Source organism: Gobio gobio (assembly GCF_949357685.1).
Source record: "Gobio gobio genome assembly, chromosome: 10".
Classification (NCBI taxonomy): domain Eukaryota; kingdom Metazoa; phylum Chordata; class Actinopteri; order Cypriniformes; family Gobionidae; genus Gobio; species Gobio gobio.
The window spans coordinates 13,786,076-13,813,575 of record NC_137116.1 but is presented as its reverse complement, the minus strand read 5'-3'; the positions used below and the strand labels follow the sequence as shown (position 1 = coordinate 13,813,575).

Below are 27,500 nucleotides of genomic sequence, written 5' to 3'. Positions count from 1 at the left end.
TTATTTCTGTTTACATGAATGCATATTTTGTGTCATGTGAGCAAAAGTGAATTGCAAAAATTATAATGAAAAAAAGTCGCGCGATCTTTTTGGCATGAGTTTAAATGTACTTGTTTACTTGCCTACCGTAATTTATTCTCATCCAGTCTGACGGATTTCACGATTTCTGTGATGCATTTTTTTTTCTTCCACAAATGCAAATGCAAATTTGCATAAAATCGTTGATGCACAACAAATATATAATTAATCGGTTGCATTTTTCAATATAGGAACGCGCTGTAAATTAAGTCAACTCTTAAATAAAACCTCCATTTAATATATGGATTATGCTGTTTATTACCCTCCTTTTTTTGGAAGCAAGAGATGAATTTATGAATTAAAATCATCAGGTGTAAAGCATGTGGACGCACGGTCATTCTCAGCTCAAAAACTGCTCAATCGCAGGACGAGCTGAATGCATTTAAATAGCACAATGTTGCATTTCTTAGTTTTTTCTTTGTTTTATTTGTACATGTGCATATTTTTCTTATTTAGTTTTAAAGAGAAAGAATAACTTGAAATAGCTTTAATTGACGTGTAGCTTATTTACACATGCATGCTATTTAAAACGTGGATGGGATGTTCACATTTGCACCCAAAAGTCCCATTTTTGAAGTCGCACATGACATTTCAAGCTGGTTTGAGTGTCTCAGACAGGTCTGAAGCCTGCCGCCAGACTGAATGTTTCTCTGCTGATCAGATGTGTTGTGGTCAGGATTTCTCCCCTGCTTGGAGAGCACGGTTTATTTATGTGACACTTTGTTTAAAACAGAAAAAATGCAAAGTCAGCTTTAATTTGATATGTGACGCTGAAGGGCCACAGTTTCATTTGGACGCTCGGATCTCGAGCCAGGTGATTATTCTGGTGGGAAAATAACACGTTTTCTTTGCATATTTCCATTTTTTTGGGAGAAGTTGTGAGAAGCGCAGATGGTTCTGGGCCTGTAAGAATCCAGTGGTTTCCGGAGTGTGTGTTTTATCGTCTTGTTTTTGCTGGTGGAAGGGATGTTGTGTGTCCAGGTCACCCTCATGATAGCAGATCTGAACAAGACGTGTGTGCGTGTGTGTGTGTGTTTGGATGTTTTTTAGCTGTGCATCTGCTCTCTTTGTGTTCGTCGCATGAGCTGTGACTGAATATTGGAAGGGCACATAAATTGACTCACAAAGGCTCCGGCGAAGCAAGTCGTCTGTTGGCCGTCCGCACTTCATTGGCGTTATGAGTAGGAATGGTTAATTGGTTAATTACTCGCTGCACCTTTGGCACAGTAAATGACCGTAATGAGGACTCCGCACCGTTTCCCAAGCCTGAGAGCCCCGCCAGCCAGATTCCCCTCTGACTTCCTTCCCCTTTAACCGCCACTCTCTTTATTTGTCCGTGCCATGCTGAGCAGAGAAAATGAGTGAATACAATTAGATATTTCAGGAGCTCCTCGACTGGAGACCCGGGCCGGGCTCAGGGGTCACACGGCCTCTGGACGGAAACGCCGCATACATTCGGCTGTAACTCGATAGTTGGTGAAAATGTTCCATGATGAACCGGTCAGAAATGTGTTCTCGCTCTCCTCAAACACGCCGGCCAGTGTTTACTGGACAACTGTGATTATGTTTCCCGTAAAAGTCCCTAAAACACCACTTACTATCTGTATGTAACATATATTTTTATTATTATTATTTCTTCTATTTGAACTGGGACAGTGCACAATAAAACATTAACCCTGTATATAACAAGGAGAGATGCATTGCACCGGGTTTTAGCAAATGGCTATTTTCCACCCGTAGTCCATGGGCAGGTAAATAAAACATACAATAAATTAACAGTTACTAAATTCACAGTTGTGCAAAATTATCAATAGACACATTTCCACATTAAAACAATTTACCCCCCTCCCATCACCTTTTATAAATGAATAACCCCCCCATCTCTCACACAAACACTCACAAATGGCCACAAATTTGTTGTGACAGGATCCAATGTTTTGTGTGAATTTTTTTTTAAATCCGTACATGTAATCAACTCTGTTGGAAGTGTGTTCCATTGATTTATGGCAACAAAAGAGAAAGATGATTTACCAAATGCAGTCCTGCGTTTAGGATTCTCCACTTATTGCTTATTAAAATTAGGATTATTGTATAATATTTCTCGTTAAACTCCCCAAAACGGGTTACAATTGATACGTGGAATATTTCATTTTTTAATATATCATTTTTTTAAAATCCAAGCCCTATCATAGATCAAAAAATAGCTTAAAAATTGATATATATGATGTTACATCCAAGATTATATATTTCATATAAAAGGTCCAAATGTGTTTTATAATTGTATTGTCTGTTGTATTATATATATGCACTGTTTTTATTGCTTACTGAAAGTATTTCTATTACCTAATATAGGCAACAAAACATTATTATTTATTATAATGTCCCGTAAAAATCACCAAAACACGAGTTACAATTTGTCTAAGGCATATTTAAATACTTATTAAAAACATTTCTATTATATAATGTTTCCCGTAAAAAACTCCCCAAAACATGAGTTCGAGTTACATTTTGTGTGTTTTTAAATAAATATTTGTTCCTATTATTTATTAAACTTTCAATTCAAATATTTGTTTATTTTGTATTGTTTATTACAAATATATGCATATAATGTTATTTGATTTATTATTTAAAAAGCGTATTATTGATAAAAATGTGTGTGTGTGTATATGTGTGTGTGAAAAGATATTTTTTCCTATTATTTATTAAAATTGTATTTCTACCGCCGCTTTACATAGTTTAGCTCAGATTAAGTTTGGTCTTAAGTATGGGATTGAACATTTCAGAGTTCCACAAACTACACTCCGAAAAAATGCTGGTTTAAAAACAACCCAAGTTGGGTTGAAAATGGACTAACCCAGCAATTGGGTTGTTTTAACCCAGTGAATGGATCGTTTTAACCCATCGGTTGGGTTAAATGTGTGCTTAAAACAACCCAATCGCTGGGTTAGTCCATTTTCAACCCAACTTGGGTTGTTTTCAACCCAGCATTTTTTGGAGCGTAGAACTAAAACTTTGCGCACTTCTCCGTGTGTGTGTGTGTGTGTGTTCTCTGTGCGTTTGAGCACCTCCTCACGCGTGTGCCGCTGTTTCTTCAGTCATATATGACCGCGGCTCCACACATGAAAACAGAGCCTCTTATTCTTCCGTCTTAAACAGATCCTGCTGCAATTCAGACTGACTTGACTGGTTTTGACACGGCCTGTTTTCCTCTCGGAGACTTGTAAAACCTCTCCCGTGGTCTGTCAAATCTGCTGTTTCTTTCTGCTGTCCAAACTCATTCTCAAAGACGGTTTGTGTACGGCAGAGTTCAGCAGGTCCGTGAGAAACCTGGTCTGGAGGATTCATATCACCACGATGACATAAAGGACAAAACGCAGCTCATTAGGAGCTTAAACGGACATTATGCAATGTCACAATGATTTGATTTAATAAAGACAAAAGGGGATTTGCTGTCTGTTGACTCTGGACGGGGCAATGGCTGATGTATAAAATGCTTTTCCGAGATGAGGCTTTGTAAACGCCGATGCCGTGTGGATCCTGCTCTGGATTAGACGGACATGAGTGAACGCCGGAGCTGATGCACTTCAGCTTAGAGTTTATTTTCAGCTGTCAGATTGAGTCTTATTAGGGTTGCGAAATCAAGACTGGATACTTTCAATGGGAATTAATGGGAGTCAGAATTACAGCCTATACCAGGGAACTTCAGTGTAGTTGAAAAACAATCTTGCAGCATAATCTGGGAGATTTAAGGCACTTTCTACCTTACACATCCCTCAATCACATGCACACATGATCGAAAAGTACAGAAAAACTGCAATATTGTGAAATATTATTCATATTTCTGCTTATAACTGATGAGTATTGATGAGTATTGACAAGTATTTTGTAACAAATATACACTACCGTTCAAAAGTTTGGGGTCGGTCATTTCTTTCTTTCTTAAAGACTTTTCTATTTTGAATAAATGCTGTATTCATTAATAATCCCCAACATTGATAAAAAATAACTAACATCTCCGCTTATTATTTTTATGCTTGTTTATGTAAATTCTAGTTTTATAAATTCCAAATTGGAATATTTATTATACTTCCATGTAGTTGGGGAAAAAAACAACCAGATTTAATGCACTTCAGTTGAGTTTCTACCCTCAATCACATGCAGACATGATCAAAAAATACAGAAAAAACTGTAATATTGTGAAATATTATTACAATTTAAAATAATGTTTTTCCATTTTAATAGACTTTAAAATATAATTTATATCTGTGATCAAAGCTGAATTTATCATCATCACTCCAGTCTTCACTAATCATTCTCATTATTATCAATATTGGAAAAAGCTGTGCTGCTTAATATTTTTTATAACCTGTGATACTTTTTCCCGGATTCTTTAATGAATAAAAAGTATTTTTGTAACAATATACACTAACGTTCAAAAGTTTGTGGTCAGTTATTTATTTTTCTTTCTTATTTTTGAAAGAAATTAATACTTTTATTCAGCAAGGATATGCTAAATTAATAAAAAATAGATTGTAAAGACTTATATTGTTATAAAAGATTTCTATTTTGAATAAATTCTGTTCTTTTTGAACTTTTTATTCATCACGTGACACTGAAAAAACACGTGCATAACAATTGCTGCTATAAAATATACGTATTTACTTCATTAGAAGTAATTCATAGAAAAAATATATCAATATGCAACAAAAAAACAAAACCTAACATGTCCGCTTATGAAACAAAATGTCTATATTCGTGCTTGTATATGATACAGTTTATTTAAAATTTTGCCATTCAATTTCCTGTTAAGTTTCCAAATTGGAATATTTATTATACTTCAATGTAGATGGGAAAAAAACGACAAGATTTAATGCACTTCAGTTGAGTTTCTATCCTCAGTCACATGCACACATGATTAAAAAAAATACAGAAAAAACTGTAATATTGTGAAATATTATTACAATTTAAAAGAATGTTCTTCTATTGTAATAGACTTTAAAATATCATTTATAACCTGTGATCAAAGCTGAATTTATCATCATTCCTCCAGTCTTCACTAATCATTCTCATATGAGGATTATTATCAATATTGGAAAAAGTTGTGCTGCTTAATATTTTTTTATAACCTGATTCTTTAATGAATAAAAAGTAAAAAAAACTAGTCTTTTTGTAACAATATACACTAATGTTTGGTTAGTTTGGGGTCAGTATTTCTTATTTTTGAAATAAATTAATACTTTTATTCAGCAAGGATGTGCTAAATGAATAAAAAAATGATTGTAAAGACTCATATTGTTATAAAAGATTTCTATTTTGAATAAATTCTGTTCTTTTTGAACTTTTTATTCATTATGTGACACTGAAATAACACGTGCATGACATTTGCTGCTATAAAAATATATTTATTCTACGTATTTTAGAATGAAAATATATCAATATGCAACAAAAAATAACCTAACATGTCCGCTTATAAAAAAAAAAAATGTTTATTTAAATGTCCTAAAATCTTGCCATTCAATTTCCCGTTAAGTTTCCAAATTGGAATATTTCCAGATGAAGTTCCCATGGAAAGTTTCCGTCCATTAACAACCCTAATTCTTCCGCATAACTCGGTTGATTTACTCCAGCGCAAACTCATAATCTGTGACAGAGGAATGCACATTATGTGTTGTGCATTATAATCTCCCAGTGTGCGTATGATGGTTCAAATAAGCAAAGATGTTTGTGCATGAATTGATATTTGAAGCATGAGCAGAGAATGCTTCAGTGTTTCTGCATTGGTCTAAATGTGGCATGACGCCCATGTGGCTGGTGCATCGGTCATGCCTGCTCCGCCCGTGCCATTCCACATTCACACCTCAGTTTAAGGGAAATAAATCTGCAGTCTGCAGCTGCGGGACACTTCTCAGAGCTCGGCTGGCAGGTACACTCCAAAAAAATCAACTTTCACTGTTGTTTAGTTGCACTCAAATCCTCCTCGTTCACATTACTTAGTAAATCGAAGTAAATTTAGCTGAGTTTTTTGAGTTGTTTCTACTAAAAATGAGTATTGTCAGCTTTACTTAATAAGTGTTTGTTCGGTCAACTTAACATCGCTGAGTGAAACGAACAAACTGGGCAGTGGATCTGTAGTTCCCTCTCTGCATTAGGAGAGTCAATTTAGGGATTAAAGTGTTATTTGATCTTTTTCAGTAAAGGGAAAGATGTTGTTAGTTTATGTAAGTGTTATGTTGGACGTTTCTGTCATTTTGTGGTTACCATTATGCAGAAGAGTGCCTGTGTTTTAGGCTGTGGCCACTCATTTAATTCAATTCAATTCAATTCAAATTTATTTGTATAGCGCTTTTCACAATACACATTGTTTCAAAGCAGCTTTACAGAAAGTGCATTTCATAGATGTACAGTAAAAATGTTAAAACGGAAGTACATCATTTATTGGATGTACTTCCGTTTCTCAATTGAGTTATTTTTTAATTTTGTTTCTAAACATTTTTTGTGTTATATTTAATAGTTTTCCACTTATGCTTGTAGATCAATAAATGTGTTCACCCAACATAATAAACTTTAATACATTTATCATAATATTATCATGTTAACTGCACATATAAATATTATGTAACAGTGACAAATTCAAATGGTTTGCATTGACTTGACTTGACTTGACTTTCTTTTGTTCGTGTAACTAAATTGTTATTTGTAAAAATGACTCAATATAGTTTTTGACGCAGCTTTTTGAAGTAAATTCAACAAATTATTTTTTTGAGTGTAACCCGCCATAAGTACAGCACACACACAGCGAGTTTGCATGGTATCATTTTTTTGTTGTTGAAATTATCTTTTTATTTGAAAAGGCAAATTCCCATCACATACATTAATTACAGCTTTAGTTGTTCAAGTACATTGGTAGGGATGGATTCAGATATTTTAGATGAGTTTGTCCATATTGTATGGATATTGCCCTTCTGAGATTTTCACTACTTATTCCAGTTAAGAACATTAACTAAACAGAACCGACCCGGGATGCGCACCACTTCACGTAATTAAAACATATAAAGAGGGCAGGTCTACATACACAAAGCTCCAGTATAGTCAAATGAAATCAGATCTAATTGGTTTGACATATTCAGTCCATTTAGTCCAAATTTTATAACATTTTTCTTTTTCAACTTTGAGGGAAAAGGATATCTTTTCCATAACATAAATCTCATAGACAATATCAATCCATTCATCAATGGTGGGTGGGTCTACTTTTAACCATTTCTGTGTAACAGATTTCTTACTTGCTGCCAAAAGTATCGCCAGCAGTTTTTTATCATTAATGTTCCATGTTTCAAACCCTAGATTGCCCAAATACACAGCTTCACATTTAAATGGAATGTTTACATGAACTATATATTATTTATATGTTTATGGATCTCTTATGTTATCATTTTTAACGTGCATCAGTGTTTACTCCGGCACACACAGACGAACCGAACCTCTCCGGGCCGTGAAGAGATGGAGCGGGCCGCTGTAAATATTGAGCCGGTTCCTCTCTCTCTTCCTCTGGGCCAGGCCTCGGCCGCTCTGAAAGGCCACTATTGTTTCCTCTCGCTGTCGGCTCTCCACAACCCGGGCCGAAAGTATGCATGTATTTAGAGAAAAGGAGAGCGGGAGAGGATAAAGGGGGTGAATGGAGAGGGGTTCATGGTCCTGCTTGTAATACTCTCAGCGTTTACATCCTTCTCCCACGCCAAACGGCGTTTCACGGACGCATGTGTCTGGCCGCTGCGACCGGGCTTCCTCCAACAATGTAGGTGACATTCTGGAGCTCAGGGTCTGTGACGAGCCCTAAGCCGACAGGATTAACCCCAGAACTGAGCTTTGTCCTCCTCGCGCTCCGGTCTTCAGGGTGTGTGTGTGTGTGTGTGTGTGTGTGTGTGTGTGGGGGTTTGGTGATGGTTTGAGGGGGGGCCGTATCAGCCGGGCCGCGACTGTGAAGACTTGTGGTGGTTTGCGGATCCGAGAATAAAGGAACATGATTTGCCTTTCGTTTCCCAAAACAGTCTGATTGCCCCGCGTGTGGAGCAGATCCACTGAAGATCTGAAGAGCTTTTGATCGGGACCATTCTGCTTAAATGCTTCAAATGTAGTTGGTGCGGCCCGTATATGAATTCTTCACAAAAGTGTAAAAACTTTTTTTATTTTTATAATGAATGTTAAATTTAAATAAAGTTAGATATAATTTTTTTATTTTTATTTTATTACACATACACACACACATACACACATACACACTAACACAATCACAAACAGACACGTATATATACACACACACACACACACACACACACACACACACACACACACACACACACACACACACACACACACACACACACACACACACACACACACACACACACACACATGTTTGTTTTTGTGAAATGTGAGGACATTCCATAGGCGTAATGGTTTTTATACCGTACAAACCGTATTTTCTATCCCCTTACACTGCCCCTGCCCCTAAACCTAACCCTCACACACACACACACACACACACACACACACACACACACACACACACTGCCCCTGCCCCTAAACCTAGCCCTCACAGGAGACTGTGCAGTTCACTTTCTGTGAAAAAAAACTCATTCTGTGTGATTTATAAGCATTTTGAAAAGTGAGGACATGGGGAACGTCCTCATATTTCACCCTCTTTTTGTAATACCCATGTCATTATACACATTTGTGTCCTGATATTTCACGAAAACATGCCCACACACACACACACACACACACACACACACACACACACACACACACACACACAGACACACACACACACACACACACACACACACACACACACACACACACACAAACATGAACAGAAACAAATATATATATATACACACACACAGGCTCACACATACACACAAACACGAATACACACACACAAACACGAACAGACACAAATATATATATACACACACACACACACACACACACACACGAATATACACACACACACACACACACACACACACAAAAACGAACAGACACAACTATATACACACACACATACACACACACACAAACACGAATATACACACACACATACACACAAACATGAATACACACACACACACACACACAAACATGAACAGACACGAATATATACACACACACACATACACACACACACAAACACGAATATACACACACACATACACACAAACATGAATACACACACACACACACACAAACACGAACAGACACGAATATATACACACACACACATACACACACACACAAACACGAATATACACACACACATACACACAAACATGAATACACACACACACACACACAAACACGAATACACACACACACACAATCACAGACACGAATATACACACACACATATATAAACTTCTTAATATTTTTATTTTAAAAAATTAAAATACGTTTATATTTGAATCATTTGTATTTAAATAAAAAATATATATACACTTATTTAAAAGTTTTTAATTTGACTTTGAATTTATTTTATAAATTCAAATAATTTATATATCTATATATTATATACATATATATATATATATGTGTGTGTGTGTGTGTGTGTGTGTGTGTGTGTGTGTGTGTATATATAAAACAATTTAAATAAAAAACAAAATTATATAAATGTATTTATTTAGTATTATTTAAAATTATTTTTTAAAAAAAATAAATTAAGTAAAATTTTTGTAAAGAATTCAAATGTAGGAAGAATTTATATTTACTTTTATTTGAATCATTTAAGCAATCTTTAGATCTTGAATCGAGTGCATCTGATAAAATAAATAAATTATATATATATATTTTAAATATTTTATTTATTTGATCAGATACACTCAATCTTAATTTTTGTATTTTGTATTTAATATTATCATATATTTTAATATTTACTTGGAAAAAAAAAAGATGCTATTTAAACAATGAATGGATGGATTGAGTTGATTTGATAGTGTAAATAAAGAAGTGTCTGCGCTCATGTTCGACAGGCGTAAGTTTGCTCTGGTGGTTTTGCGGTGCTGAAGCCGGACGAGATGTGCTGGATGTTTGGAGCGGGTCGGACAGAGGTTTGTTTGTGTAGCGTCTCTGGGACTGAAGTGACTCGAGGTCTCCTCATTCATGAGCTAATGGTGTGGAGTCACTAAAGGGCTTAAAAAGCCATCGGCTCATTGTCTACTGACACAAAACCCTTTCCTCTTTAATCCCCCTTCCTCTCCTCCATAGAAACCTTCCTGCTCACATTCGGCATTCATATTAATCAGTGTTAAAGGCCTAATGAGATAAATAAGACTTAAGAGGAACCCTGGAGTGTCTTTGGAAGTCTGCAGAAACTGTTGGGTTATAAATTTGCCCCGGACTGTTTCCTTCAGCGCCTGAGAAACGATTAATTGTCCTTCTCTAATCTCCCTCAGAGTTTCTGACCGGGCGCTCCTGAAGATGATGGGCTGGCCGTGTCCCGCCAGGATATTTAGCATCTGTTTCTAAAGCCGTGTTTGTTTGGCCGCTGATCTCTCTGCTTCCCAAACCTTGAGCTGTTTTTTGGCCCCCTCGGTGCTCAGTGGCCCGGTCCGCACGGAAAGGCCATCTGGGGCGGCTTCTCTGTCCTCTCTCTCTGGACTAATCGCGGATTACTGGCCCTTTACATTTCCTGTAATAGGCTCAGGGCTTTAGGGGGCTGTCGGGGTGTCTCCTGCACCCGAGTGTTTGATTTAGGCCCAATGTTGTGGCTACTGTGGTTAGCTAATGCCACCGGCCCAATCACGCACGTCCAGATGGTGATTCATGGACGTCTAAACTACAAATATCTTACAGATATGAAATGCTCGCCTACGTGATGAGGGAAAGATCTGTCCCGGGATATTTCCCCGCATTTTCGGAGATTTAAAAGTGTACGTGTGTGTATTAACCATCAGGAATCTTCTAATTAATTAATTTACTGAAACGTGTAAATATAATAACGGATGCATCACTAGTTATGAAATTAAATATTCAAGAAGAAATGATTTAGCCATAGAAATCTGCACTGCTAAAATTAAAATAGGTAATGATAATAATACATTATTATTAGGGCTGTCAAAAGATTAATCGCGATCCAAAATAAAAGTTTGTGTTTACATAATACATGTGTGTGTACTCTGTTAATTATTATTTATATATAAATACACACACATTCATGTATATATTTAAGAAATATTTGCATGTATATAGTGTTTTATATAATCTATATAAATATAAATCTTTTATATATAAAAATAAAAAAAAATTCTTAAATATATACATGCTTGTGTGTGTATTTATATATAAATAATAATGAACAGAGTACACACACATGTATTATGTAAACACAAACTTTTATTTTGGATGCGATTCATCTTTTGACAGCCCTAATTATTATCAACTTATAATTAAGTACTTTTAAGAAGTTGACAGGTAAGATTAAACTATTTAGCTAAATTTATTATAATTTTATTTATTTTTATGTTTATATATAAAATGATAAAATATATAGAGTTATGTTTGTATGAAAAAGTGTTTGATTAGCAAATAATTCAAATTTAAATTTAGTTAATTTAGTTTCATTGTTATTCATAATCATTTTTGAGAGCATTTGACTAAATATTTGCATTTATTAAATACATTTTACATTAAATAACAACAACAATAAATCATAATCATAATAATAATAACAATAATATATTATATATAATTAAATACTTTTGGGAAGTTGACTGTTAAGTTTAAACTCTAGAACTATTTCACAAAATGTTTTATTATAATTTTATGTTTTATATATATATAGATATAATTATAAGCAAATTATTAGCAAATATTGTTTTTCATAATTATTAAATATGATTTTGCATTTAAATATTGTGCACTCATTGAAACTCAATGTTTAATTAACAAATGCTTAATTAACAAATATTATTTAAATATGAATTTTATGTATTTTTTTTGTTTTTCATAATTATTTTTGGGTGCATTTGACCAAATATATATATCAAATCTGTACTGTGATGATTTCCACATTCATAATGTTTTAATAGCTGTGTTTGGACATGGCTTTCATTGTTTCAGTGTGTGTGTGTGTGTGTGTGTGTGTGTAAAATCTTCTGTCTCGACCTGAAGGACTTTGTTTTGGGGGTGTCGATCAGCCAATGGAAGCGCAGCGTTTCCTGCCGTTTGATTGGTGCAGACAGTGAAGCGGAGTGTGATGGTGGCGAGTGTATGAAATATTAAGAGCTGTTTGTGATCTCACAGTTGAGCTGTGCTGGCAAACCTTCGCACGCAATCCTGAAGAAATGAGGTCAAGGCGGCCGCGGTGAAACGGCAAAGGTGGCGGTGAAATCTGAGGGTTCAGATGTTACGTTTGCACGTGTGTTTAATGGCGAGGTAAACGTTCTTAACTCAAGATGCATTCACTGGAGCAAGTCTGTGCTTAAAACCAGAACAAATCTGCTTGTTTTCCCTTTGAATTAAATGGATTTTTCTGTATCTGATATTTGCATTTTTCACACTCAATATCTTCAGTCATCTTGATTTAAGAATGTTTCGATATTTTGTAAGACAAAACGCGTATTTCTTGCCGTGCAAAGGCAGATTTCTCAAGCGGATTGCAATGTTTTCCCCTTTCCCAGCAATTCATCACCGGCGTGTCGCTCTCAGCCAAGTGTCCCAGAGTTTCTCAATGCCCAGAAACTCAACAATACGACTTTCCCTCCAGCTAAAAGCGGCAGGAGCGCTCCTCACACCGCCTCTGTCGCCGTATCGCTGGTAAGAGCTACATGGCACGAAGGTGCCTGAATTATTCACGCCCATAATCGGCCTTTATGTCATATCGCCCGGGCTGGGGCCTGTGTTATTCTAGTGCATAATTGATGCTGCTCAGAAGTGGAAAAGTTAGAATAGCAGAAGTAATGTGAAGGGAAAGTGCAGGCAGGCGAGCGAGCGAGGGGTGTCCGGGCGGGAGGATTGCGTGCAGGGGTCAGACACAATCTCGGGACGGGGAGGCGGAACCAGCGCTGACATTGAGCCGAGCTGGAATATCGACTCTCTGAAGATTTACAGCCTGCCGATGACTAGAGAGTGCACACACAAAAATGGCTGGCATCAATTGTGGCTTTGCGTTTTGTTTCAAAGCATTCTTCAGACAATCTGGTGCAAAAGTAATTGGACGTTTTTCTGTTTTTTTTTTCCCCCAGCCGCATTTGGTCAGAACAGATCTCGGTGGTAATCAGGATCAGATCTACATGCTAAATGAATTATACTGACGCTCCAGCGTTGAGGTGTTTATAGAGCTGCGCATTATGCGTCGTTGGCAGTAACTTGTCATTTTCGTCCTGATTTTACACTTGCGGGTTTGGAGTAAGTTCGAGCTGCATTTATTTGATCAGAAATACTGTAAAATATTTTTGTAATGTAAAACAGCTGTTCTCTTTGTGAACACACAGTAAAGTGAAATTTATTCCTGGGATTTTCAGCATCATTACTCCAGGCTTCAGCGTCACATGATCCTTCAGATTTGCTGCTCGCTAAACATTTATGATTATTATTAATGTTGCAAACGGTGTTCAAAAGGACAGCATTATCTTTTGTAACATTAATGTCACTTTTGATCATTTTAATAAGTCCTTTAAAAAAGACATCTTACTCACCTCAAACTTTTCAATGGTAGTGTATCATGTTTCCACCGAAATATGAATATGAACATATCTTATATTTTAAGATATATTCACATAGAAAACAGCTGTATTAAATTACAAAAGTATTTCCACATTTTTACTGTATTTTTTATTAAATAAATGCAGCCTTGGTGAATAATGATGCTGAACATCACAGGAATAAATTACATTTTAAGATTTTTTCACATAGAAAACAGCTTTATTAAATTACAAAAATATTTCATAATTTTTACTGTATTTTTGATTAGATAAATAAGGATGCTGAACATTACAGGAATAAATCACATTTTAAGATATATTCACATAGAAAACAGCTGTATTAAATTAAATACATATTTCATAATTTGTACTGTATTTTGATCAAATAAATGTAGCCTTGGTGAGTAATGATGCTGAAAACCACAGGAATAAATTACATTTTAAGATGTATTCACATAAAAAAACAGCTGTATTAAATTACAAAAATATTTCATAATTTTTTACTGTATTTTTGATTAAATAAATGCAGCCTTGGTGAGAACTCATGCTGAAAATCACAGGAATACATGACATTTTAAGATATATTCACATAGAAAACAATTTTATTGAATTACAAAAATATTTCATAATTTCTACTGTATTTTTGATTAAATAAATGCAGCCTTGGTGAGCAATGATGCTAAACATCACAGGAATAAATTACATTTTAAGATATATTCACATAGAAAACAGCTGTATTAAATTACAAAAATATTTTATAATTTTTTACTGTATTTTTGATTAAATAAATGCAGCCTTGGTGAGTAATGATGGTGAAAATCGCAGGAATAAATTACATTTTAAGAAATATTCACATAGAAAACAGCTGTATTAAATTACCAAAAAAAAAAATCTAAATTTTTACTGTATTGTTAATTAAATAAATGCAGCCTTGGTGAATAATGATGCTGAAAATCACAGGAATAAATGACATTTTAAGATATATCCACATAGAAAACAGCTGTATTAAATTCTAAAAAAAAAAAAATCAAAATTTTTACTGTATTTTTGATTAAATAAATGCAGCCTTGGTTAGTAATGATGCTGAAAATCACAGGAATAAATTACATTTTAAGATATTTTCACATAGAAAACAGCTGTTTAAATTACAAAAAAAAAAATCAACATTTTTACTGTATTTTTAATTAAATAAATGCAGCCTTGGTGAGTACTCATGCTGAAAATCACAGGAATAAATGACATTTTAAGATATATTCACATAGAAAACAATTTTATTGAATTACAAAAATATTTCATAATTTTTACTGTATTTTTGATTAAATAAATGCAGCCTTGGTGAGTAATGATGCTAAACATCACAGGAATAAATTACATTTTAAGATATATTCACATAGAAAACAGCTGTATTAAAATACCAAAAATATTTCATAATTTTTACTGTATTTTTGATTAAATAAATAAGGATGCTGAACATTACAGGAATAAATCACATTTTAAGATATATTCACATAGAAAACAGCTGTATTAAATGAAATACATATTTCATAATTTTTACTGTATTTTGATCAAATAAATGTAGCCTTGGTGAGTAATGATGCTGAAAACCACAGGAATAAATTACATTTTAAGATATATTCACATAGAAAACAGCTGTATTAAATTCTAAAAAAAAAAAAATCTAATTTTTTTACTGTATTTTTGATTAAATAAATGCAGCCTTGGTTAGTAATGATGCTGAAAACCACAGGAATAAATTACATTTTAAGATATATTCACATAGAAGACAGATGTTTTGCATTGGAATATTATCTCACTATTTTTACTGTATAAACGCAGCACGGGTGAGCAAATGAGACTTATATATTCTAAATCCCTTCACAATAGCCAAACGTAAATACAGTGTGACGATGCAGAAAACATGAGTTTTACAGAAACACATTCCAGCGGCCGCTCTTAAAGTGAAAGCTTAAACCCCGTCATTAGTTAGCGGCCTCTAATTAAGTCTCATTCTTTTCTCCTCTAGTGCTCCCTTTGTGCGGCGCAGATTTACCTGGCAGAAACACGGCCCGTCTCAAATTAAAAGTGCGCGCATGGCCTTAGGTTGAGTTTGTTTTACACCTTGCCAACCCTCAGTCGTCCAACTCCCAGCCACGGAAACCATGTCTTTTGTGTTCCTGAACAAAGAGTGCTGGGGTTTAGTTACTAGCCTGTGAGCTTAAGAAGCAACCCAACACAACGGCTACAAACACGCTTGTGGGAAACTCTTAATCTTCAGGTGAACACGACACCTGAGAAACAAATGCATGAGGGCATGTTTACGGTGACGCACGCACTGCCAAAACACACCGTATTTCTTCATTTGCTTATTTGTTGATCAAATCGTGCAATCTCTGGCCAAATCCAGCCAGTTAAAAGACAAACCTCCATCCAAAATCATTCGTTGGACAGAAGCATAAATATTTCCATAAAGAGATGAGGTAATACAGCCGTAAAAATGAGTCTTGCTGCGTGAGCAATTAGCGGTCTAAAGAAAAGCACTCCATCCAAGCAGACTTTACAATGCTTTTATGGCATGTATGAGCAGCTACAATGCAGCCATAAAGCATCTGATAGACGCATTAGTCTCTGCGCGTCCAGGAAACGTATAAAGAGGATTTATGAGCGCTTTCTCAGTGAGAGCACCTTCAGAAGACACGTCACATCGCCAAAAAAAAGACATGAGTTATTGATGTGCACCATCACCAAAACAGCATTACTGCATGTCCAAATATTAAAGACGCTTTGCGTGCATTATTGTCCGCATATACTCCGTTGTTGCGGCTCCTCTCTTCCCAGTCTGTCAGTAACGCTCTATGAAGCCCCGCCTTCTGAAAAGCACACTCTGCTCTGATTGGTCGGTGGTTGGTAGTGTCGAGCTGGCCGTCGCCATCTTTCCCAGATAACAGAAAAGAGGCGGGACGTGGGCGGAGCTGAGATGATGACTAACAGACACCAGACAAACAGCAATCCACCTGTCACTCAAAGTGGCCACGCCCTTAATTAGTTTAACTTTAAGGCTTTTAACGCTAAAGATAGCGATAACGATAACTATAACGATGGCTATAACGATAACGATAATGATAACTACAACTATATTGATACCTATAATGATAGCGATAACACTAAAGATAGCGATAACTAACGATAATGATAACTACAACTATATTGATAACTATAACGATAGCAATAACTATAATGATAATGATAGCGATAACACTAACACTAATGATAGCGATAACTATAATGATAACTATAACGATAATGATAGCGATAACGATAACACTAACACTAACGATAGCAATAAATATAACGATAACTATAACTATAACAAAAATAAAAATAACTACGATGATGACTATAACTATAACAATAACTATAACGATAACTATAATGATAACGATAACGATAACTACAACTACAAATTTAACGATATCGCTAATGCTAACGATAGTGATAACGATAACTATAAAAGAAACAGAAAACAGAAAAGAGGCGGGACGTGGGCGGAGCTGAGGTGATGACTAACAGACAGCAGACAAACGGCAATCCACCTGTCACTCAAAGTGGCCACGCCCATAATTAGTTTAACTTTAAGGCTTTTAACGCTTAAGATAGCGATAACGATAACTATAACGATGGCTATAATAATAATGATAACTACAACTATATTGATAATTTTAACGATAGCGATAACACTAAAGATAGCTATAACTATAACGATAATGATAATGATAACTACAACTATATTCATACCTATAATGATAGCGATAACACTAAAGATAGCGATAACTAACGATAATGATAACTACAACTATATTGATAACTATAACGATAGCGATAACTATAACTATAATGATAATGATAATGATAGCGATAACACTAACACTAATGATAGCGATAACTATAATGATAACTATAACGATAATGATAGCGATAGCGATAACACTAACACTAACGATAGCAATAAATATAACGATAACTATAACTATAACAAAAATAAAAATAACTACGATGATGACTATAACAATAACTATAACGATAACTATAATGATAACGATAACGATAACTATAATGATAACGATAACGATAACTACAACTACAAATTTAACGATAACGCTAATGCTAACGATAGTGATAACGATAACTATAAAAGAAACAGAAAACAGAAAAGAGGCGGGACGTGGGCGGAGCTGAGGTGATGACTAACAGACAGCAGACAAACGGCAATCCACCTGTCACTCAAAGTGGCCACGCCCTTAATTAGTTTAACTTTAAGGCTTTATATAATGTAAACGAATGAGTTATAAAATAATCCCCCCCCCTCACAGTCGTCATGAAGGACAACATTAGCCGTATAGACCAAAAGCACAGTTTGTCCCAGACTGTAAACATGTGTTCTTCTGCTGTAAAGTTGGCCATTTTAACATGAGCTCAATGAGATTCTGCTCCTTCTGAAGTCTGTCTCTAGTGGCCAGTCCATGAACTGCAGTTTAACTCCGCCCCTTTATTCTAATGAGGAATATTGTGTGTTTAACGCGGGTCCTGTACACGTGGACCCCCGTACGGTTGTGTTTCCACAGATTCGAGCAGCCTCGGGCGTTTATGGATTATTTGGTCTGCTCTTGCTGGGGTGTTAATTGAGTTCTCCGCTTGTTTAGGATTCACACACACACACACACGCCGTGGAAGCGATCGCACCCCGCTGATAAAACCCACTGATAATTATTTTCTTGACTTTTTGCTACTTGCATCATTCACTCGCCTCATTATAGCTTGAGCCATCATGTAATTAAAAAGATGTAACTGTCAATTATGAAAGCAATAATTGCATTCTTTAGGAGTGAGAGCTCGGCTAATGAACTCTTTTAAATTATAGAAAGTATCGGCACTTAAAGGAACTTTTATCAGCAGCGTGATCTGCACGTCACATTAAAACCAACCAAAAGAACTGCAATTATCTAATATAGTGCCTTTATCTGCTCATTTTATTATACAAAGCATGTTTCGGTCCAAGTTATTTAGATAAATTCTCTATAATTATTTTAGTTTTCACTTATATTGTTATTATGGGCCAGTTATTATATGTATATATATATATATATATTGTATATGTAATGTATATTACCACAATTTGATCCAAATTAAATTAAATTAACTTTATAATAAATTCTGACTTTATTTGAGAGCTGCTTTATTTCATTTCAGGTTATTTTTGGTATATATATATATATATATTATAATGTATACAAAAACTTTTCTGCAAAGTTATATATCAATATATATCAATATATATATATATATATATATATATATATATATATATATATATATATATATATATATATATATATATATATATATATATATATATATATATATATATATATATATATATATATATATATATATTATGTGTTTGTGTGTGTTTGTGCGTGCGTGTGTGTGAGTGTGTGTCTGTGTGTGTGTGTGTGTGCGTGTGTGTGTGTGTGTTTCTGTGTGTTGTGAGTGTGTGCGTGTGTCTGTGCGTGTGTGTGTGTGTGTGAGTGTGTGTGTGTGTGTGTCTGTGTTTGTATGTGTGTGTGTGTGTGTGTAAGTGCGCGTGTGTGTGTGAGTGTGTGTGTGCGTGCCTGCGTGCATGTCTGTGTCTGTGTGTGTGTGTGTGTGCGCGCGTATGTGTGCATGTGTGTGTGTGTGTGACACACATATATAAATATATATTAGCAGAAAATTATTTTTATACATTATATTACACATTTTATACTCAAATTCTTTCATGACACATCTCATGATTTATCTTGAAAATATATATTTTTCTTGATAATAATAATCACATATCATATTTTTATACTCTTATATAAATGTCCTTGTGGCTTCTCTCGATTTCCACTTTATATCACAATTTGATCCAAAATATCTTAACAAAATAACTTTATAATAAATTCTGACTGTATTTCAGATCGGCTTTATTTTATTTCAGATTATTTTTTTGGGATATTGACCCAGATACTATAAGATAAAGCTCTCTCTCTCTCACACACACACACACACACACACACACACACACACACACACACACACACACACACACACACACACACACACACACACACACACACACACACACACACACACACACACACACACACACACACACACACACACACACACACACACACACACACACACACACACACACACACACACACACACACACACACACACACACACTGCCCCTGCCCCTAAACCTACCCCTCACACACACACACACACACACACACACACACACACACACACACACACACACACACACACACACACACACACTGCCCCTAAACCTACCCACACACACACACACACACACACACACTGCCCCTGCCCCTAAACCTACCCATCACACACACACACACACACACACACATACACACACACACACACACACACACCCACACACACACACTATTCATCTTGATAATAATGATCGTATATCATTTTTTTGTCCTTGTGGCTTCTCTTGATTTCTAGCAGTTTATTAGCAGATATATTACTTTTATTGAGTATTATATAGACCAACAAGCTGTGAAATGCAGGGTTATGTATCAGATTCTTCATAGTAGGTGTTTTTTTGTTGTCTAAATAATATTTTAGCGTGTTTTGAAGAGTAAACGCTCTAATATTTCTAGACTCATGGTGTGTTTGCGGATGAGAGTCTCATTGTAAAGCGCTGTTGTCTTGAGGGTTTCAGTGGTTGTGTGATGTGTAGGACAGTGGAGAGTCTCTCCTCATGGTTTGGGTGGAGGTATGGGGCCGGCCCGTGGATAAGTGGCCGGTGTCTGGAGATCAGAGAGCGGGGGGGCGCGTGTGGGTTGAGTGAATCACGTGACTTTGGCTTTTGAGTTTTTCCCTGATGGCTTTTGGCACGCAATGCTGGAGCTTCTGCCACCAACCAACCAACCAACCAGCGCAGACACAACCATCTTCCAGCAACGTGAACGCACAAATGAGCCAATAAGGAAAGACGCAACGCGTTGCTATGCACAAAGAGGAAATGCTTTGTTAAATCTGACTTCTGTTGCCTTGATCTGGTGCTTACTAGAATGAACACGATCTAGGTCATAGGAGCTACTGAGAGAAGGCGCGCTTCAAAGAGGACTTTCTCTTTAATGAGATTATTATTTTTGGGGTTTTCTTCTTCATGTGGCTCTTTTATTCTCAGAGAAAAGCACAGAAGTGGCTCTGAAGCCCCGCTCACAGTCACACTGTTCGCAGACAGGAGCTGATTCACTGTACAAGGAAAGCTTTTCTTTAAAGCAACTGCAGTTCAATATGTCCTGTAGAATTAGACATTTCTTTATATTTCAGCATTTTAAAGAGCAGGTTCAGATGACTGGAGTGTCACAGAAACGTGTCCCGTTTACACTAAGAACGATGACTATAACTATAATGATAACTAAAACGATAACTATAACGATGGCTATAACTATAATGATAACTAAAACGATAACTATAACGATGGCTATAACTATAATGATAACTATAACGATAACTATAACGATGGCTATAACTATAATGATAACTAAAACGATAACTATAACGATGGCTATAACGATGGCTATAACGATAATGATAACTACAACTATATTGATAACTATAAAGATAGCGATAACGATAACTATAACGATGGCTATAACAATAATGATAACTACAACTATACTGATAATTTTAACTATAGCGACAACACTAAAGATAGCAATAACTATAACGATAACGATAATGATAACTACAACTATATTGATACCTATTACGATAGCGACAACACTAAAGATAGCGATAACTAACGTTAATGATAACTACAACTATATTGATAACTATAACGATAGCGATAACTATAATGATAGCGATAACACTAACACTAATGACAGCAATAACTATAACGATAATGATAGCGATAACGCTAACGCTAACACTAACGATAGCAATAAATATAACGATAACTATAACAAAAATAAAAATAACTACGATGATGACTATAACTATAACAACAACTATAATGATAACTATAACGATAACGATAACTACAACTACAAATTTAATGATAACGCTAATGCTAACGATAGTGATAACTATAACGATAACTATAACAAAAATAAAAATAACTATAATGATAACAATAACTATAACTATAACGATAACTATAACGATTACCACAACTGCAAATTTAACGCTAATGCTAACGATAGTGATAGCAATAACAATAACGATAACGATAACTATAACTATAACTATCACTATAATATAACTATAACGATAACTACAACTACAAATATAACGATAACGCTAATGCCAACGATAGTGATAGCGATAACTATAACGATAGCTATAACTGTAACGATAGCGATAGCAATAGCGGTAACGATAGCGATAGCAATACTGATAACTATAATGATAGCGATAATTAATCTTATCGGATCAAAGCTGAACTTATCATCATTCCTCCAGTCTTCAGTGCACATGATCCTTCACAAGTCACAATTTCATATGATGATTTGATGCTCAAGAATGATTATTTATGATTATTATCAGTGTTGAAAAGTTGAAAAGTGCTGCTTTAATTTTTTTTTTAAATGATTGTAAAATATTGTAAAAATTAATACTTTTATGCAGCAAAATCATATTAAATTGATTAGAAAATGACAGTAAATGATTCATGAAATTAATAAATGTAACAAAAAAGTTATATTTCAAATAAATTCTGTTATGTTTGATGAACTTTCTATTCATCAAAAAAAAAATGAAGCAGCACACGATCAATAATCAATAATCAGAAATGTTTCTTGAGCATCAAATTACATTTTAACACATAGAAAAAACTGTTGTTTTGTAATAGAGCTGCAACTAACGATTATTTTTTCTGTCGACTAATCTAACGATTATTTTTTCGATTAGTCGACTAATCTAACGATTATTTTTCCAGATTAATCTTATTATTCTTTTTTACTGATTATTGTATTTAAAAGAGGGTAGTGAATTTGTATATTATTTTAACATGAAATCAATGAATGATGACAATATTAATTGTATTTCAGGAAGGGTAGTGTACATAGTATGCCATTTTATAATGAAATATATGAACACAAGAAGCTTTTTAAACATAATATATAATGATACTATTCATCATAAAATGTATACAGAGTAGGCCTAATTAGGAAAAGTTGTTTACTATAGTAGTTGAGTATGATTTACTTATTGATTTGTGTCAATAGTAAACGAAAATGCACTTGTATTTATCTGCAAAAGGTTCACATACAGGAGCTTTCAGCATAGTGTTAATGTATAACTAGTCGTCTATTTTGAAGATACATGTGCATAAACAACGACTAAAGCTGCCAGAAGTTTTTGCCCAAACTTCAAAGACACATTTAAATTATTAAAGCTAGAGGCATATCTTAACTTTAATGTTACTTTAATCATGTAAACTACCTATATACAACAAGTTATTATGCATATGTGTTTGGGACAGAGCGGAACCAGGTCGCATTTACAGCAGATATATGCAGCCCATAATAAATAAAAGCACGAGACGTACTGGGGTCGGAGAAGAACACCGGAAAATGTGACCGTCTGTTGCAATACACGCGCCACGGTTCAGCTGCGAGAGAGAACACTGGCAGCAGGGTTGCCAGGTTTACACAACAAAACCCACCCATTCGTTACTCAAAACTAGCCCAAAACAAGCCCAATCGCGTTTCGGGGAGGTTCTCTGGTAAACATCGCGTTCGGGGGGTTAAATATGTGTGTTTTTTTGCTTCAACCCGCGGACATGAGACACAGCCCGCGGCAACAGTGTAGAAGTAGCCCAATTCCGCGGAAAAAAGCGGACTTGGCAACACTGACTGCAGTGTGAAAGCTCCCGCTCTCCACGCGCACAGCTCCTGCTCTGCCTGCGCGCGCAGTGTGAAACCGGCGTTACAGAGCGAACAAAGCACAGTTTTATTCGGCTTCTGTTTAAAGTACTCCTACACTTTTGAATGTCGCGGTCTGGCTTTATATGATAAATGATCATTTTCACTATGCCCGGGAGCAGAAGCTGCCATTATTCTAGATCTTCTGTTCCATTCTAGAACGTAAATAATGTGCCGCCGACGCGTCGACGCATTTCACGCACGTCGACGTATTTTCGTAGTCGACGTCATCGACGACGTCGACGCGTCGTTGCAGCCCTATTTTGTAATAATATTTCACAGTATCACTGTTTTACTGTATTTTTGATCAAATAAACGCAGCCTTGGTGAGATTAAGACACAACTTTCAAAAACATTAAAAATCTTTAATGTTTCCGGTGCTGTATATCTTTATCGTTATCCCTATAATCATCGCTCATGGTGTTAACGAGCCTGAAGACGTGCAAAATCTGTTTACAGTGTCCAGCATAGCTCAGATATCAGATATTACTAGCACTAAAAACACATCACATAAATGCATTTGTCATTTAAGCACAGTACTTGTGTTTGCACATTAAACAAGAGGCTGTTTGTGTCTATTTATACTTGATTTATGCCACTATTTACACTCATTTTCCCTTTTTTAACTGTTATTTTATTTCTCTAGTTATTAATTATGTGTCAGTTGTTGTTGTTATTATTACTATTGTTTTTTAGTGCAACCCAAATTCAACATAGAGGTGAATTTAGGTGAATTGGGACACTTTCCCCAGTCGTCTCAATGGCGAAATAGTGTCCCAATCGAGTAAAAACACATTTTATTTGGCTTTATTCCAGGCGTTTTCACTGGGATACCGACCCTGTGCACTGAAGCTGGCAGAAGGTCCAGCAGATTTGCACTTTAGTGTAAATAGCCCCTGCCAAATTTCAATGGGTGTGTTCGTGCTGTTACACGATTTGCATAATTCCTGGGTGTTAAAACTCAGACTGTGTGTGCAAATAAACAGCCCGGTCAGCGGACGCTATTCATTCCCACCGAACCCCCCCGAGAGTTCGCCCAATGGGAGCGTTTGGGAGCTTTTCCGTGTCCCGTGAAACGCTCTTTTGCACCTGCGCTGAGAAATGAGCCTGCAGAATTAAAGCACAGCACATTGATTTTCCTCCCCGCTCTCTCTTTCTCTTTTTTAATATCCTGCTGCCATTACCTGCCTCACAGAATGACCGGTCAATATCACATCTGCATTGTGATTAAAGCTCAGAGAAAGGGCTTTTCTCTCTGTAATGGACAGCGGTTGAGGAGGCAACACAGTCCGATTGCATCTCCAGATAAGCTCAGATGAAGTGGCCGCTCGTCTTTAATTAAAGTCTCCTCGCTGCTCGACGAGTGAGATGTGAAGGCGTTTGCCATTCAAACTTTCCAATAGACGGTTGTGAATATGATGATGCAAGTCTTTCTACATCAAAATCGAATGTTTACTTTTGCATTACATGCCTCTTTGTGTGGACGCATTTAGGCACATTAACAGTTAAACAATGTTTAAAGCCTTTATATATAATGCATTATAAAAGTATTTTAATGCATTAATTATGCCTTGTAATGCACCTTATAATGCATTGTACGGTTGAATGATTAAGCACAGTAAAAGCAATAAAACTATATTGATAACTATAACGATAGCGATAACGCTAACGATAGCGATAACGATAACTATAACGATGGCTATAACAACAATGATAACTACAACTATACTGATAATTTTAACGATAGCGATAACACTAAAGATAGCAATAACTATAACGATAACGATAATGATAACTACAACTATATTGATACCTATAATGATAGCGATAACGCTAAAGATAGCGATAACGATAACTTTAATGATGGCTATAACAATAATGATAACTACAACTATACTGATAATTTTAACTATAGCGATAACACTAAAGATAGCAATAACTATAACGATAACTACAACTATATTCATACCTATAATGATAGCGACAACACTAAAGATAGCGATAACTAACGATAATGATAACTACAACTATATTGATAACTATAACGATAGCGATAACTATAATGATAGCGATAACACTAACACTAATGATAGCGATAACTATAACTATAATGATAGCGATAACGCTAACGCTAACACTAACGATAGCAATAAATATAACGATAACTATAACTATAACAAAAATAAAAATAACTACGATGATGACTAACAATAACTATAACGATAACGATAACTACAACTACAAATTTCAATGGGTGAAAAATTTCAATTAGGGCGCATTAACAGTTAAACAATGTTTCAAGCCTTTATATATAATGCATTATAAAAGTATTTTAATGCATTAATTATGCCTTGTAATGCACCTTATAATGCATTGTACGGTTGAATGATTAAGCACAATAAAAGCAATAAAACTATATTGATAACTATAACGATAGCGACAACGCTAACGATAGCGATAACGATAACTATAACGATGGCTATAACAACAATGATAACTACAACTATACTGATAATTTTAACGATAGCGATAACACTAAAGATAGCAATAACTATAACGATAACGATAATGATAACTACAACTATATTGATACCTATAATGATAGCGATAACGCTAAAGATAGCGATAACGATAACTTTAATGATGGCTATAACAATAATGATAACTACAACTATACTGATAATTTTAACTATAGCGATAACACTAAAGATAGCAATAACTATAACGATAACGATAACTACAACTATATTCATACCTATAATGATAGCGACAACACTAAAGATAGCGATAACTAACGATAATGATAACTACAACTATATTGATAACTATAACGATAGCGATAACTATAATGATAGCGATAACACTAACACTAATGATAGCGATAACTATAACTATAATGATAGCGATAACGCTAACGCTAACACTAACGATAGCAATAAATATAACGATAACTATAACTATAACAAAAATAAAAATAACTACGATGATGACTAACAATACCTATAACGATAACGATAACTACAACTACAAATTTCAATGGGTGAAAAATTTCAATTTAGGCACATTAACAGTTAAACAATGTTTAAAGCCTTTATATATAATGCATTATAAAAGTATTTTAATGCATTAATTATGCCTTGTAATGCACCTTATAATGCATTGTACGGTTGAATGATTAAGCACAATTATAATACATATACGCCTTTAGTAAGTAAAATGCATTAAAACACATGACAAAACCAATTTCAGATGTAAAGGAATGAACCCATTTAACTATAGTGGCCGCAGTGTATAGTTGTCGTTTTCCTATTTTTCTAGATATTATCAATGTTTTATATCTCAATGACACGCAAGAAAACAACCAAATAAAGGATTTCAAGAGAAAAAAAAAGCTATTTACTTCCTTCCTGTCACATAAGGCTGCCAGTGCCAACTTCGTATTCCAGGAAGCATCGCAAAGGCAGAAAGGTTATTTTCATGTTATTAATAAGTATTTTTTGTTGATATATATATATATATCTACATAATGGTGAAGGTCTCTAGAATCATCCAAACAAAACAATTCTCTCAAGAGATCGATAGTTTTTTGTTCACTTAGTCAAAAGTCCAAGCGGCAACTATAGTTGTAAGTAGATATAATGGGCAAATGGGGTTTTAACAGGTTCATAAATCAAGATTTTTGGTCTTGTTTAGAGCACAATATCCCATCTAAAACATTAACCCTTTA

General features: G+C 35.1%; 1 protein-coding gene across 1 annotated transcript in view; it reads left to right on the top strand.

Moving 5' to 3' along the window:
- The window catches only part of efna5b (ephrin-A5b), a 155,766-nt gene that overhangs the window by 851 nt on the left and 127,415 nt on the right, over positions 1-27,500 (top strand). The window lies entirely within an intron of this gene.